General features: G+C 36.4%; 1 long non-coding RNA gene across 2 annotated transcripts in view; it reads right to left on the minus strand.

The window, feature by feature from the left end:
* Positions 1 to 2,483: 2,483 nt before the first annotated feature.
* LOC116422442 overlaps positions 2,484 to 15,890 on the minus strand; it is a 34,724-nt gene continuing 21,317 nt past the window's right edge. Inside the window, exon 4 of one of the 2 annotated variants that reach the window (XR_004233085.1) lies at positions 2,484 to 3,322. This is a non-coding gene — a long non-coding RNA (uncharacterized LOC116422442). Of the gene's footprint in view, positions 3,323 to 4,726; positions 5,240 to 15,890 lie in introns of those variants that run through there. The other variant, XR_004233086.1, reaches the window with a different exon arrangement.

The raw sequence follows: 15,890 nt of genomic DNA on the forward strand, positions 1-15,890 counted from the left end.
TCCAACTGTTCCACTGGGGGAGGTCTTCACAGATTTGAGGCAGGCACCCCCTCAACTCACCGGTCGGTTATTCTCAACCTGGTTTAGCCCATCTGCTGAGACAGTTTGCTGGGGCATGGTACAGTTTCTGGGAGCCACAGGTGAGAGTTAAGTGTTGAACCCCAGAGGTGGATGAGCAGCCCTGAAAATGGCTCGCACACCAGACATGCAAGTTCTTGCTAATACGATAAATAAATATTGAAAGGTGAAATCCATAACCCACACAGACAAAAGCTTTTTAGGGTCCTCATTTTAAGAAGGCAAAGTGATTTTGAGACCAAAAAGTTTAAGAACCATTTAAAGGAAAGACAGTTTATATCCAGCAAAAAATATTCTGCCCATCCTTGGATAATTAAGACTTCAATATAGAGAAATAGCTAAAATATTCCAGTTAGAGTCACAGAGGCATGTAAAGGCAATGCTTGCTCTGGAATACAGAGCTCATATTGGGGAGTATTGGAGACAACCATTTGGATTTGGAAGGCATTGAATGCCAGGAGGTTTGGATTTCCTTCATAAATAATGGGGAGTCATGGAAGGTTTGGGATCAGAAGAATGGCATCAAAACAGGATGGTTTAAAGGAAAGAATTGGGAACGTCAATCAAAAAGCATGGTGACTGACTAAATGTGAAATAGGGAAATTAAAGATGATGACCCTAAATTGTTGAGGGAAGACAAATTAAAGCATAAAGAACACCAATTACTTTTGCATAGCACTTTTCTTTTCTTATAGCTATCCCACTAAGAGATAGGTGGAATAAGTCTTACTGTGCCCATTTTATAGGTCACCCACCTAATAAAGCCCAGCCTTCTGACTTGAAGTACCAGGTCTTTTTAAATAATGCACCTTGTAACCCCTGGAAGAAACTCATTGGGGGGACAATTAATGTCACTTTCATGAGAGGGATAATTCAATTAAAGATGGGCAGAATCTCAGAAAAGACAGGGGAAAGAAATGAAGGAGGAAATAGTTGGAGAAGGCAGAAGACACTGTTTATTTTTTTCCCTTTACATTTTTGCCAGACTTAACGAACTGCTATTGGACATTTATTGCACAATGATTCAGGTAGACGGTGTCTTGAGTTTTGTTCTTTTGCCAGAACCATGGTTGACATTATTCACATTATGATTATCTGTGTATATGTTATCTCCTGTTACTAGGCTCTCGAGAACAATATTCCTCACCTCATCTTTCCCAGCCTTTATCACAATATTCTGCCTGCAGTAAGTGACTAGTAAATGTTAGTTATTATTGAATTGAGTCTCAGTGTAGCTCATTTTCAGATTCTATACAGCTCTATACTTTATTTCTCAGCAGAAGCAAGGCCATGGCTATCAAAAAGCCTTACTTCACTCTATTACTTCATTCATTGACTCATGCAACACATATTTACTAAGTGCTACCTTTGACTAACCCCGACTATTGAAATGAAGAGGAAAGTGCAATGGCTGCGGTGACTGGTCAGGGTTTGACCATGTTCCCTGCTGATAAGTGGTGGGCTGAATAAGGTCCTACCTTGAGAAAGACGGTCAGCCTGACATCCCCAGCAGATGTCAGTCTGGGAACAGAGGAAGAAGTATGTTTTGGGTTTATAGAAAAATAATAAATACAACCATGAGAAGGCTCTTTTATTCTAAAGTAAAAAAATGCTTTAATGACTAGAGCATTTAGCACATGGGGGTTTTCATTGTTTTCAATTATGTGCAATTCTGAAAGGATAGCACAAATTCTTAAGCTGAATGGAGAATTGTGGTGAAGCTATTTGTGCTTTTTAAAACATTTGCTTTACTACTTTAAGAAGAGAACTGTAAAATGGAAATAATGATATATTATTACAAGTAAATTACACTGTGGAGTAGCATTAATATTGCAGTTGAAACCTAGAATTTGAAATAAAGATGGAAATATTCATTTGTATATGGTTTTTGTTCTTATCAAAAAATGATTTGGAATTAGGGAGGGAATTACTTCTGCCGGCACATATCCAGCAAGCGGCCAGTCACCTGGCTCTAGAGCCACCTGCCAAGCTCATCTGTCACAATGTGCCATAATCTCCAACCAGCGTGTCAGCCATCAACTGAAGCGAGGCAGTGCCAAAGGGGTAAAGAAGCGCTCGAGTGTTAAACAGTCACGAGAACATTCCCATATCGGAATGTTTAACTTTCCACCTTTTAGACAGTTGTGGTTCCCTGTGGCAATCCCAACTCTCCCTCTGCCTCTTCTACTCCTGGCTTTCCTGAGTTCTGTGGGCACAAAACCTATTCTAGGTTTTTTTTCTGACATCAAGCTTAAATTTGTTCCTCTACAGCAGTGGTTCTCAAAACTTTTGTTTTCAGTATCTTTATCCTATTAAAAATTATTGAGGATCTCTCCAAAGCGTTTTTGTTTATCTGGGTTATATTTATAGACATTTACCATATTGGAAATAAAAACTATTTTTGAATTTGTAGACCTTCTAAAAGGGTTTCAGAGATCCCCAGGAGTCTTTATACCATACTTGGAGAACCACTGCTGTAAGTTCTTCACCTTTAGACGCATCTCCTATATTATTGAACCAATTACTTATGCTGGTTATTGAGGATGTCACCCCATCCTCCCCAACAGCTAATCTTCCTCCAGTATTCATTTGTATATGTTAAATGGGAGATTAGGGGGTTGATTTCCAATGGCCTCTGCTCTCAATTTTTCTGTTCTGAATTTATGATGCTATGAATATCAAGTATTATATATGCGTGTGTTATCTGTCTCATTAGAATATAGGCTTCCCCGGTACCTGGAACAAAATAGGCCTTTAATTGGTGTTTGTTGATTGATTGATTGTTTGATAGATGGATAGAAGAACAGGGTAGGGTTGGATGAGTCCTTCTAACCAGAGGGTTACAGGAGTGTCTGAGAAGGGTAAGAGAGACAAGGAAGTGGGCAAGAAACAAAGACAACTCTATTTTATTTTAATTGTTTTGTTTTGTTTTTTCCTGGTGGCTGCTGCTATGTTGCTGAAAATCCCTGCTGCGGGTTGTCCATGTTTGGCTTTAAGGCTAACAAAATGCTTTGTATACATACATCATCTCACGTGAGCCTCATAACTTACTACCACCATTTCTTAGATGAGGAAATGGAAACTCGGAAAGTCAAATATTTGTATAAGAGCTCACAAGTGGAATTCCAGCTCAGCTCTGGGCTGTGGGCTAGCTCACGTCTGCCTGAGGCATATTTCTATTCAGACCTTGCTCCCTAAATCAACATTGTCTCTTCCAGTATCCTTATCCATTTCATACCTCTCCCTGCAAAGAAGGGGAAGAAAAAAAATGAAAATGAGAGAAAGAGAGGGAAAAATAGGTACCAACAATATATATTCTCTATTACCTTCTTGTCCCCCTTTACAATCAATTCCAGAAAGCACTATTTTTGCCTGGCAAGGTTTCCTATTAGGATGTTTGGCTAGGTGGTACAATAGTTAGGATATTGAAAAGGGGACTGGCAGGGTCCCTTATTGAGGCAGAGTTAAAGGAAATTTTCTCCTTCAAGGATTTTCAGAGTTTCGGGGTCCCCTCTTCAAAATTCAGTATCAGCAATTTGGAATTACGCCCAAAAAGTTATCAAACTGTGCACACCCTTGGATCCAGCAGTGTTACTGGGCTTATATCCCAAAGAAATCTTAAAGAAGGGAAAGGTACCTGTATGTGCCAAAATGTTTGTGGCAGCCCTGTTTGTAGTGGCCAGAAACTGGAAACTGAGGGGATGCCCATCAGCTGGGGAATGGCTGAATAAGTTATGGAATATACTTGGAATATTATTGTTCTGTAAGAAATGACCAGCAGGATGATTTCAGAGAGACTTAGATGAACTGATGTAAGTGAAATGAGAAGAATCAGAAGATCATTATACACAGAAACAATAAGATTATAAGATGATCAACTCTTATGGACGTGGCTCTTTTCAACAATGAGATGATTCAAACCAGTTCCACTTGTGCAGTAATGAAGAGAGCCATCTACACCCAGGGAGAAGACTGTGGGAAATGAATGTGGACAACATAGCTTTTTTCACTCTTTTCGTTGTTGCTCGTTTGCATTTTATTCTGCTTCTGCTTTTTTTTTTTTTTTAAACTGGTTTGATTTGATTTTTCTTATGCAGTAAGTACAACAATTGTATAAATATGTATTCATATATTGGATTTAACATTTCTACCATGCTTAACATATATTGGATTACTTATCATCTAGGGGAAAATGTGGGGGGAGAGGAGGAAATTGGAACACCAGGTTTTGCAAGGGCTAATGTTAAAGAATTGTCCATGAATATGTTTTGAAAAATAAAAAGCTTTAATAAAAAAAGAATGTTGAAAACTATCTTTACATGTAATTGGAAAAATAAAATACTATTGAATTTTAAAATTGCAATAAACCAAAACATTTCTGAAGCACTTGGGAGGAAAGAACTAACGAGATTTAAATGCAGATAAAAGCATATTTTAAAAACTTTATTTTTCTGCTTTTTTCTTTTTGGTCTGTGTTTTCTTTCAAAACATGACTAATATGCAAATATATTTTGTACGATTGCACATGTATAACCTATGTCGAGTTGTTTGTTTTCTCAATGAGAAGGAAAGGAAGAAGTGAGGGAGAGAACTTGGAAATTAAAAAAAAATTTAATGAATGTTAAAATTTGATTTTGTTTGTAATTAGAAGAAAAATAAAATATTAAACAAATATGGTGAGAGAAAGAGAGAGAGATTAAAAGAGAAAGAAAGATTAGCTCATCATTGCCTTTTTGAATCCTACCCAGTTCCAACCACATATACAGTCTCATGCCTCATAACATGGTCAGCTGACTAAAAGCAGTTACAGAATGCTTGCACCTGCTCCAAAGCCCACAGAGAATTGCATTACCTGAGTACTTTGAGCATGTTTGTAAGGAATGGATTTAATGACCGTGTTATACATACATTAAAATCATTCAAGATTCCTTGAAAGACATAACAGAAGAGACAATCTTATTCAATAATCTTATTGTCATAAATATCAGGCAAGACACAAAATACAAAGATATATGTTCACCAAAGAGGAGCATAGTTATAGAAGTGATCTGGCAGAGTTCAAGTTGAAAAGGGGATCCCTAGGAATGGTAAGGTCTTCATCATGTTCCTATTTGCTGGTTGTCATTATGCTGATTGTATCAAACTTTGGGAGGACATAAAGCTGTATAAAGGATGGAAGAAAAGAAAAATCCATCATAAAATAAGACCTTGGCTTTGAATTGAACATTTTCAAAGATATGTCTTGTCTCTGGCATTATTCAGTTTCTCTTCTGAATAGCTAATAGGTACTGGAGTACAATTCCTGTACATTCCCACTTGCTGAAATACTTCAAATCCCAATTCCCAAGCATCCTTCTTCATGAACATTTCTTTGATCCTGCTATTTTCTCCTTCATCGGTGAAAAGTGACCCCTTCCTTCTCAAATTTCTCATAATTCTTTGTCTCCTTTCACATTCTACCTTTAAGTGTGTGTGTGTGTGTGTGTGTGTAAATTCTTTACTATATTTTTTACTTTGATCTCCAGCATCTAACCTGGCACATAGTAGTTACATAATAAATACTTGTTAATTGATTGCTTTTATTATTATTATTAAATGCATTCCTTTCCTTGGTACAGATTGAAACCCTTTGCTTTTCCTCATTCTATACAATACTCATCCACGTCTTCCTTTAAGTCTTCTACAAAGACAACTTATTCATCATTCTTCTGATTCTTTAATTATTCAGAAGACAGAATATATCACTAGGTCATTGCACATAGTAGGTAAAGCACTTATAAGTGTTTGCTGAATTGTTATTGTTGAATTCCTTGATTGGTTTCTTCTATTTGTGGGGAAACAGCATTGGCATGAATAATGGTAATAGTGAGTTATCAATATTCAGGCTGTTCAGGTAATAAAGTGGTTAAGGATTTTTCTTGTAAAAACACTGTTAGATTATCACTGCAGGTGTTTTTTAATTCCAGAATGTCCCTGAGTATTTTTTTCATTTCTTGTTGTTTGCCATTTTAACATAAAATGAATTCTCTAAATATATTAGTTCTATTTTTGAAAAGATATAGTGAACTCATAGGACCCTGTATGTCCCCAAATAGACTGTTTAATCAAGCTCTTGTCATGTCCACTTTAACATATTAGGAGAAAAGGAGAAAAATAACAAATCAGCAGAGAGTCAATCAAACTCTGGGTCAGGAGACAAGTGTACACCAGAGATTCAGGCCATAATATGTAAAGTGTTCTAATGTCAAAGCCATCCTCGGTCAGTCAGCTGGGAGTGAGCCACAGCAAAGGAACCAGAAGAAAACCTTTGCTACCTTTAGAAAAACTTGGAGCAAACATCAATGAGATGGCTGGTCGGCTGGCCTGATATGGCACAATAACCAGATTCAAAGCCACAAATCCAAGGGAAAAATGTCAGATCATTAATTTGTGCGCTATAAGTGGGTGTTCTAACTTCATACAATCACCCTAGTACAGGTGGTTTTTTCCCATTCCCCAAGGTGCTCTACCTCCCTCCTACTGCCATGGAACATGCTGCTGCCCTTCCTTGAGGCTTGTCATCTAGCCAGCTTGCCACTGATTTTAAGATTCACCTAGTCACTGGTTCAGAAGCAGACTCTCCCTTCTCCTTTGCTTTAAGGATGAAAATCAAATCCACATCCAAGATTTGGGCTGGGGGGAACTACTTTTACTGTTGAAGGAGGGAACTTAATAAACCAAAACTCATATCTCCTCTAGTTGGTCTAAAAAGGAACAGGGAACCCTGAAGACTACAGTTCTGGGAAGGAAATATAATGTTGATGAAGTGGGAAAGGACCTAAAAGACCCCTGTGCAATTTAAGTTCGCTAGGAGGTTATTGATGAATTGAGATTTTTGAGAAGACATAGAAAATCAGGGCAAGATGAACACAAAAGATTAGCATGATCCTATAAGCTAAATCCCAGAATGAACTGGTGGCAGAAAGGAATGATGAGGAACATAAAGGGTGTTTGTTTTCGTAACTGTGTTGGGGGAAAAGGAGGGGTAGGGCTACTGCCCAGGCTGGATGAAGTGATAAAAATGTATAAGGACAAAGCAGAAGCAATCAACTTCACTTCTGTTTTCAGGGGGAAATGATTTTTAAACTAGGAAGGACATAGAAAAATCTGGTTAACAGGGAGTAGAAACAGTAAGTCATCATCTTGCTGCCCTTAATAAGCTAATGTTCTCTGGCCCAGATGAACTATATTTAGTTCTTAGGTACTAAGAGTAACTTAGTTACCCAAAGGAAATGGCAGATGTGACTGCTGAGTCCCTATGGGTAATCTTTGTTTTGTTTCTAAGTGTCAGAGCAGGGACTTATACCAAGATCTCCTGACTCTAGACCCAATATTCTTTATTTAATTTTTTAAATTAAAATTAAATTTCTTAATGAATAAAAAATCTATTTTTTAAATTCTTCCTATCTCCTTCCTTTGGAGAAAGAGAAACCAAGAAGGAAGGAATGCAGAAAGCTAGAAAAATGAAACTATTGCAACAAATATATATTGTCAGACAAAACTAATTGGGCCATAGGTTTGAAAAGGATGTGCCTCAGTCTACCCTCTGAGTCTATCACCCCTCTGTCAGGAAGTGGGGTCCCCTGAAATTGTGGATGGTGGTTGCATTAATCAGAATTCCTAAATCTTTCAATGCTGTTTGTCTTTCCAGTGTTGTTATACAAATTCTTCTCTTGGTTGTGCTGATTTCACTCCACCTCAGCTCATGTAAAGCTTCCCTGGCATGCAAATGGCATGGTGATTAAAACATTAGACCTGGAGTTGGGAAGGCTTGCGTTCAAATCCAACCTGAGAAACTTATCTACTTTGTAGCTATGGCCAATCATTTAACGTCTGTCTTCAGTTTCCTCACTTATAAAATGGGAATAATAATAGCACCCATCTCCTGAGATTTTTTGTGAGGATCAAATGAGATTATATTTGTAAAGCATTTTGCAAATGTTAAAACAGTATTTGAATATTATTATTATTAGCAGCTATTATTCCAAGGTTTCTCTGAAATTATCTTCATGTCTTATTGGATAATAGTATTGTATTACAGGGCAGCTAGATAGAGCACTGGCCCAGAATCAGGAGGACCTGAATTCAAATTCAGCCTCAGACATTTACTAGCTGTTGGGCAAATCATTTAACCCAGTTTGCCTCCGTTCCTCATCTCTAAAATGATCTGAAGAAGGAAATGGCAAAAACTACTCCAGTATCTTGCCAAGAAAACAGCAAATGACATCAGGAAGAATTGGATGTGACTAATTGACTAAACAATAACAAAGTTCTATTACATTCATATGCCATTATTTGTTCAGCCATTTCTCAACTTAGTTTCTAGTTTCTTACCATCACCAGGAGAGTTGCTTTGAATATTTTTGTACATGTGAGTACTTTTTTTCCCTCTTTTTTTTTTTTTTTATAACTCTTTGGGGATATAGATACCTGATATCACTGGGTCAGAGAATAAGTTCAGTTTAGTAACATTTGGGGGGCACAATTCCAAATTGCTTTCCAGAATGATGATATCAATTCACAGATCCACCATATAGTTGGCAATTTTTGAAAGGTCTTGATGACTAATAGAGGGGTCATAGGACAAGAGAATAGAAAATATTGTTCTACTTTTCAAATTCATGGAAAAGGGCAAAGTTTAAAAACTGTTAAATTCTGTCTCTGGAAAAATTCTAGAGTATGTGATTTAAAGAATGATTTGTAAACATTTAGAAGATCATAGCTTCTTCAAGAACAGGTCATGTTAATTGTATTCAACTAATTAACGTCATTTCCTTTTTTGAGAAGATAACTAGACTAAGTCAGGAGGAAGTTGTAAAAGTAGCACACTTTGATTTCAACAAAGTGTTTAACCATTTGTAAATAAGAAAAAGAGCCACGGGCTAGACCAGAAAATCTTAATCTGGGGTCCATATTTACATTGAAGAATGAAAATAGATTACTGAAATAAATCCAGTGAACTTGGATGGGAAAAAAATTCATTTTTATTTCAACATAACTGGTTTCCTTTGTAATCATGTATTATTTGGTTTGTTTTGTGCATTTAAAGACATTATTCTATAAAGGGAACTGTTGACTTCACTGGACTGCCAAATGAGTCAGGACATAGAAAAGGCTAAGAATAGATGGTTTCAATTGTAGTTCAGTTAGGTAGACATGGAGCTAGTTGAATCCAAATAGTTGTTAATGAGTCAATGTTAACTTGGAAGGAGGTGTCTGGATGAAAGTCTCAGGAAACTATGCTGCTTAACATTTTTATAAGATGAATCCTAATTTAGGATTCTTTGTCTACCTTTGACCAAGAAGATTTATGTCAAATAGGCCTGAGCAAACATTTTCAAAATTAATTCAGCAGGGCAGGGGTATTACAGATAACTCAGCTTTTTGAAGGAGCTGATCAACTACACTATTGCCCTATATGATCCAAGGAATTGGATGGGTGGATGTTTGGGGATTTTTTTATTGTTGTTTATTTTGCCTCAGTCATCCAATCTTCTTAGGTTCCTGCCTGTTTTCCCCCAAACTAGCCCAACACTAGAAATGCCACTCTTGCCCAGGCAGTTGCAAGTTCCCAAATGTGACAGTTTTTAGTTAAGAAATTGTGACAGGTCTTCTGCCCTCCAATTAAAGCTAAAAGTAAAATGTGACCACCTGGCAGATATGTGAGGTTCTTGTTCAGCATCAGGTTAAACTAGATGGACTCTAGGGTTCCTCTCAGGGAAAGGGAGCTAAGAATTCACTGGGCTGCAGGTGGGTAGGGCGTCTACCTGTTTCCAAAGCCATTCATTCCCCGTCTGCAAAGTCTCAGTCAATCATAAATCCTTCCAAACTTTGGCTCACTCATTTCTGGAACCATTCCCAGACACAGATTTGTAGCCGCTAGCCAGAGGAGCAGAGCAGCAAGGACCTCAGCGCATGTCAAGGGAGAAGAGTGTGTTCATTTTCAGGTTAGATTTGAAATAAAATTAGTGTGGGACTGACCTTTTTGTGGAGGTTTGTGAGGGGCAGAGAGAGGGAAAACAGGAAGCAGCTACATGTCCTGCCATAGCTAGGAATTTTTGCAAACTAGGCAAGAGCCACAAACTGTATCTAGAGGAAGATGCATAAAAAGTTCCTTTAGCTGTGAAGTAAGGATAGACAGCTCATCATGGGGGAAGAGAGAGAGATGGTCTATTCTCACCCCAAACAGATGGCTGTCCTGTCTCCTACATGGTAGCTTTCTAATCTCGGTAACTGGATGCTTAGGTGAGGGGTTTCATTATCCTTGGTCCCCAATAATTGAATACTAAGGGGTTAGGGGCCAAATGGTCACTCTCACAGCAAACAGATGTTCTAGGGTGAAAGAAAATTTGAAACAACTTCCTTTAAAATATTTAAAATAGTATGCCAGGGCTTAAAGGGAATTTAGGAATCATTTAGCCTTCTTCATTTTACATCCCCCCAGGAAAGTGATGACTAAATGGCACACTGGATAAAGCCCTAGATTTGGAGTTCAGAAAAACCTGAGTTCAAATTCAACCAGATATACTTACTAACAAGACATTTAACCTCTGTCTGCCTCTCATCTGCAAAAATGGGAATAATTATAGCAGCTGCCTCCAAAAGTTGTTTTGGAATAAAACATTTAAATCCAATTCATGCAGGAGTCAAGATATCACACCTTCTTGTCATTGTTTGAAAACAAAGGACAAAGAACAAACAACTAAACCTGATGTCACTTTCATAAGTCACAGGTGAATGCTGACAAAGGTTGCTTCCTGTTTCTTCTTTCTCTGCTCTTAAACCATGTGGCTCACAGAGAGGTGTTAGATTTTGTTATACTATGTTAGGTTATAATTCTTGTGTTGTTTAGGAGAAATATATTTATTTGTGATGATTTTAAAATTTCATTTCATGATGTTATCTCAAATTTCTTTATTCTTATTTCCTATTTATTATATTTCCATTCAATTTATAATCTATTTTATTTTCTATTTCTTTTACCACTCTACATGTCTTTGTGGAAAGAGGGGAACATTTCATTTTTTGGAAGGATATGAATGTGGGGTTTCATTTGTATAAGGAACACCTAGTGTGGAAACTTTCTCTACTTATAAAGATTGGCAGCTTATCTATAATTTATAATCTTAAATAATGGCTTGAGAGGTTAAATCAAATATTTGAAGTCAAAGGCTGTGTGTATGTCAGAACTCAAAAACAGTTCCCTCCCCACTATGCCATGCTATTTTTTAGAATATTTATAGTCTAAAAATAAAAATAGAATAGCACTAACAGTCTATTTTTAAATTTCAATAATGAAATACACTCTAAAATATTAAAAGCAAATTATACATCAAGAAGCTATGATTTCAGATCCCTCTGTAATTTAGTAAATGGTCTACGAGAGTTATTTATGATCAGTCTCCAAACTTCTCCAGGTTGGCCCTTTGATGGTGATAAATATGCTGCACATACATGTGTATGTATCACTGTATCACTCATAAAGACTTTCTAGCTTGATGGGACCTGCCAGAATTTTTAAAATATATAATAAAATAGATAAAATAAATAAAAATAAAATAGATAAAAAATAGAAATTTTAAAAATAGATAAATAAAACTAAAAATAAAATAATGGAACAATGAGTTTGTTTTCCATTTTTAAAAATGTTGTGAGCTAAAAAGACAGACTTAAAATAGCCAAGATCTTCCATAGCCAGCTGAATGGATTTTGATGGCTGGAACCTGCAATATAAGAAAGCCAACATAGTCCTTAGGGCTATATATATAAAGAGTTTGCAGATCTCTTTCCCCCAACTGGGGAAGAACCACATCACAGCTGAAAATTAGCAGATGACAGCAAAGATCAACAGCAATTCATTGGAGAAACCCATCAGAGAGCAAAAGAGAATTGTATGTCACTAGAAGACAATCAAAGCTTTTCAGTGTTGAAAAACTTGAGTTGTCCAAACCAAATGTGTTGTTTACACATTTGTCCCTCCACCATATATTCCTTGTATTTATCCTCTCTCCCTTTGAAAATGTGGTAAACCTGGTATTCAGGTGTGTATAAGAAATTTCTTGTCACTTATTTTGTTATCCTATTGGATTAAATTATTTTGGTTTGAACCAATCAACCTAATAAAGGAAAATATAGTAATGGAGACTCATGAACTATGATTCTATGTGTATACTAACTGCCCATTCTTTAAATGTACAAAGTAGATAAAAGGCATTGTAGGGATATGAGTGACTTGAAAAATATATGTTCAGAGCAAAACATAAAAAATAGAGACAACCTTAGGGTTGCACTGGCATTGGTGGAATATTAAAAATGTAGAGCAAGGTCTCCAGTGTATTGGGTAGATCCTTTATGGAAGACTTAGGTCCATGAACAAGATCACACAGGATGAAAAGACATTTGTTCTGTACTGATAGAGGGAGGTGTTTATATTGATGAGGTTACAGATTCATCAAAATATTAAAGTAATAATTTAATTTTTTTTAAAATTTGCAGTGTGACAACATATATGTGTGTGTGTATACAAATTTGTAGTTTTAAAACTACAGCTATGAGGGAGATTCTTCTAATACTTAATTCTTACAATTCCTAAAAGACCTTAATCTGCCAGTAGGCCATTCGTGTGCTTGTTTCCATTATTCACAGAATCATAGAATCTTAGAGCTGGAGTAGACCCTAGGAATCCCTGATCACTGTCGGGCTGCTACTTCCATTGCTTAAGATGGTCAGTGTTCTGTAGGGAATGAAGGCTCCGTGTCCACAAGCATGTACAGAACACCCAGTGTACCAGGCCCTGTTAGGGAAGGGGAAGGTACTGGCTCTGGCTCTGTGTGGGGGGATGTATATATGTATGTGTGTATATATATACATATATATAAATTATACCACACATATATGTAGAGCAAGAGCATATATATATATATATATTATATATATACATCTGTACATATATATATATATATATATATATATACATATATTATACCTACATAGTGGTAATTAAATATATACATATGTATAGGTATGTGTACAATATGTATATATTATATTATTTGTGTGAAATAGACAAATATCTTTCTGTTTATAATGCTACCATCCTGGCATTAGTCTTGATTATCACTCAGTTAATACTATTACGATAGCCTCTTAATATATCTTTTTACTTGTGCATTTTTCTCAATTATTCAATTGATCAATAAACAGGGAAGTGATGATTGCCAGGCAGTACACTAAGCATTGGAGATTCCAAAAAACAAAACAAAACAAAAGGCAAAAAATCGTACTTTGCCTCAAGGAGCTTACAATCTAATGGGAGAGACATTATGCATATAAATACATACAAAGCAAGTTACATTCACAATAAATAGCAAATAATTACCAGAGGAAGGCACTAAAATTAAGAGAGGTTGGGGAGGGCTTCCTATAGAAAGAGATATTTTATTCCATCTGTAATATTGAGGGCAGGTTTGTCTTATTTATGCAGAGATAATATCCATGTCATTCTTTTGCTGAAAATCTTTTCATGATTCCCTGTTATTACCTATCAAATACAACTCACAATCCTTTGCCCAGCATTCAAATTTTTCCAATATATGGTCTTTCCTCATTTTTGCAGGCTTCTTGTACATTCTCTCATCCATTTGGTATACACTATCCACCATCCAGGGGTTCTCAAACTTTTTAAATAGGGGGCCAGTTCACTGTCCCTGACTGTTGGAGGGCCGGACTATAGTAAAAACAAAAACTTTGTTTTGTGGGCCTTTAAATAAAGAAACTTTATAGCCTGGGTGAGAGGGATAATCGTCCTCAGCTGCTGCATCTGGCCGGCTAGAGGCCCCCTGATTAGTCTAGACTGATTAATGACTATTAAACATAACTTGAACTTTTTTCCCTTTCATGCTTTTATTTTCATTATTCCTATGCCTAAAATACCCATTCCATTCTATAAATTCTTTAAAGTCCAACTCCAAAATAATCTTTCCTATAAAAGTTTCCCTGATCCCCATTTAAAAATGATGTTTCTTCGTTTGGACCTCATATTGTACTTTGTACCTCATGTGTTATCACGTATAATTTTGCTTTAGTGTTCTCTATATGTCATATTCCCTTACTCAGTTGCAAACTCCATGACAGCAGGGATTGTGTCTTACCTAAAACTGTTATCTCCTTTGTTGTTCTGTATGTAGAGATGTTCAATAAATACTTGTTGAATTGAATTGGTGTGAACTCTGTGAGCAGCTATTGAAGCTTAAAAAGCCCACTAAGACTTTGGGACACCTTGTTTTAACTGATGATAAGGAAGAGCACACTTTGGGTCATCAAGGTGACAATCCAAGATCCTAATTAGTATAAAACATGGAGCTAGGTTCTATGAAGATTAAAAGTAAGTAGGAATTAGTCCCCGCTGTTAGGGACCCTACATTGTCTTTGGGGAGACAAAGTACAAATGCATTTAAAGTTAGATGATACAGTTCATTTATACAAGAACTGTCACAAGCCTGTCCCTTGATTAAGTGCCAAATGAATTGATAAAGCAATTTAAGTCTCAAAAATTCAGACATGAGAAAATATCATGGGCTGAAGTAGACTAGAAAAAGGCTTTATATCCTGAAAAGGTCTTGAACTGAATCTAGATAGATGTGTAGAAAAGGAGTAGGGGAAAGGTTCAAATTCTAGCTGCAACATTTTCATTGGTGTGACTACAGACAAGTCACTTAATTTGTCTAAGTTTCCAAGCTGTTAAAAAATTTTCAGTAGTATTTTTCCATAGTTTTAAACATTCATTTTTGTAAGATTTTGATGTCTACTTTTTTCCCTCCCTTCCTTGTCTTTCCCCTCCCCAAGACAGCATTCTGATATAGGTTAAACGTGTGCAGTTCTTTTAAGCATATTTCCATGTGTATCATGTAGTGCAAGAAAAATCAGACCAAAAGGGGAAAAACGAGGAAGAAAAACAAACAAACAAAAAAGGTAAAAATACTATTCTTCCCTCCACATTCAGTCCCCATAGCTCGTTCTCTGGGTGCGATGGCATTTTCCATCCCAAATCTATTGGAATTGCCTTGAATCATCTCATTGTTGAGAAGAACCAAGCCCATCACAGTTGATCATCACATAATCTTGTTACTGTGTTCAGTGTTCTCCTGGTTCTGTTCACTTCACTCAGCATCAATTCATGTAAGTCTTTTGGGCTTTTCTGAAATCAGCCTGCTCATCAATTTTTATAGAACAATAATATTCCATTATATTCATATGGCATAACTTATTCAGTCATTTCCCATTGTCTACTCATGTAGTTCCTTGCTACTACAAAAAAGAGTTTAAACTTCAGTTTTAAATTAAAACTTTTCAGTTAAAATGACCAGCAGGATGAATACAGACAGGCTCGGAGAGACTTACATGAATTGATGCTAAATGAAATGAGCAGAACCAGGAGATCATTATATACTTCAACAACGATACTACATGATGGACATGGCTCTCTTCAACAATGAGAGTATCCAGATCAGTTCCAACTGATCTGTAATGAATAGAACCAGTAATACCCAGAGAAAGAACACTGAGAAATGAGTGTGGACCACAACAGAGCATTCTCACTCTTTCTGTTATTGTTTGCTTGCATTTTTGTTTTTTCTTCTGGGGTTATTTTTACCTTTTTTCTAGATCCGATCTTTCTTGCAACAAGATAACTTTATAAATATGTATACATGTATTGTATTTAACATATACTTTAACATATTTAACATGTATGGCACTACCTGCCATCTAGGCGA

The sequence above is a fragment of the Sarcophilus harrisii genome, chromosome 3 (genome assembly GCF_902635505.1).
Source record: "Sarcophilus harrisii chromosome 3, mSarHar1.11, whole genome shotgun sequence".
Taxonomy (NCBI): Eukaryota; Metazoa; Chordata; class Mammalia; order Dasyuromorphia; family Dasyuridae; genus Sarcophilus; species Sarcophilus harrisii.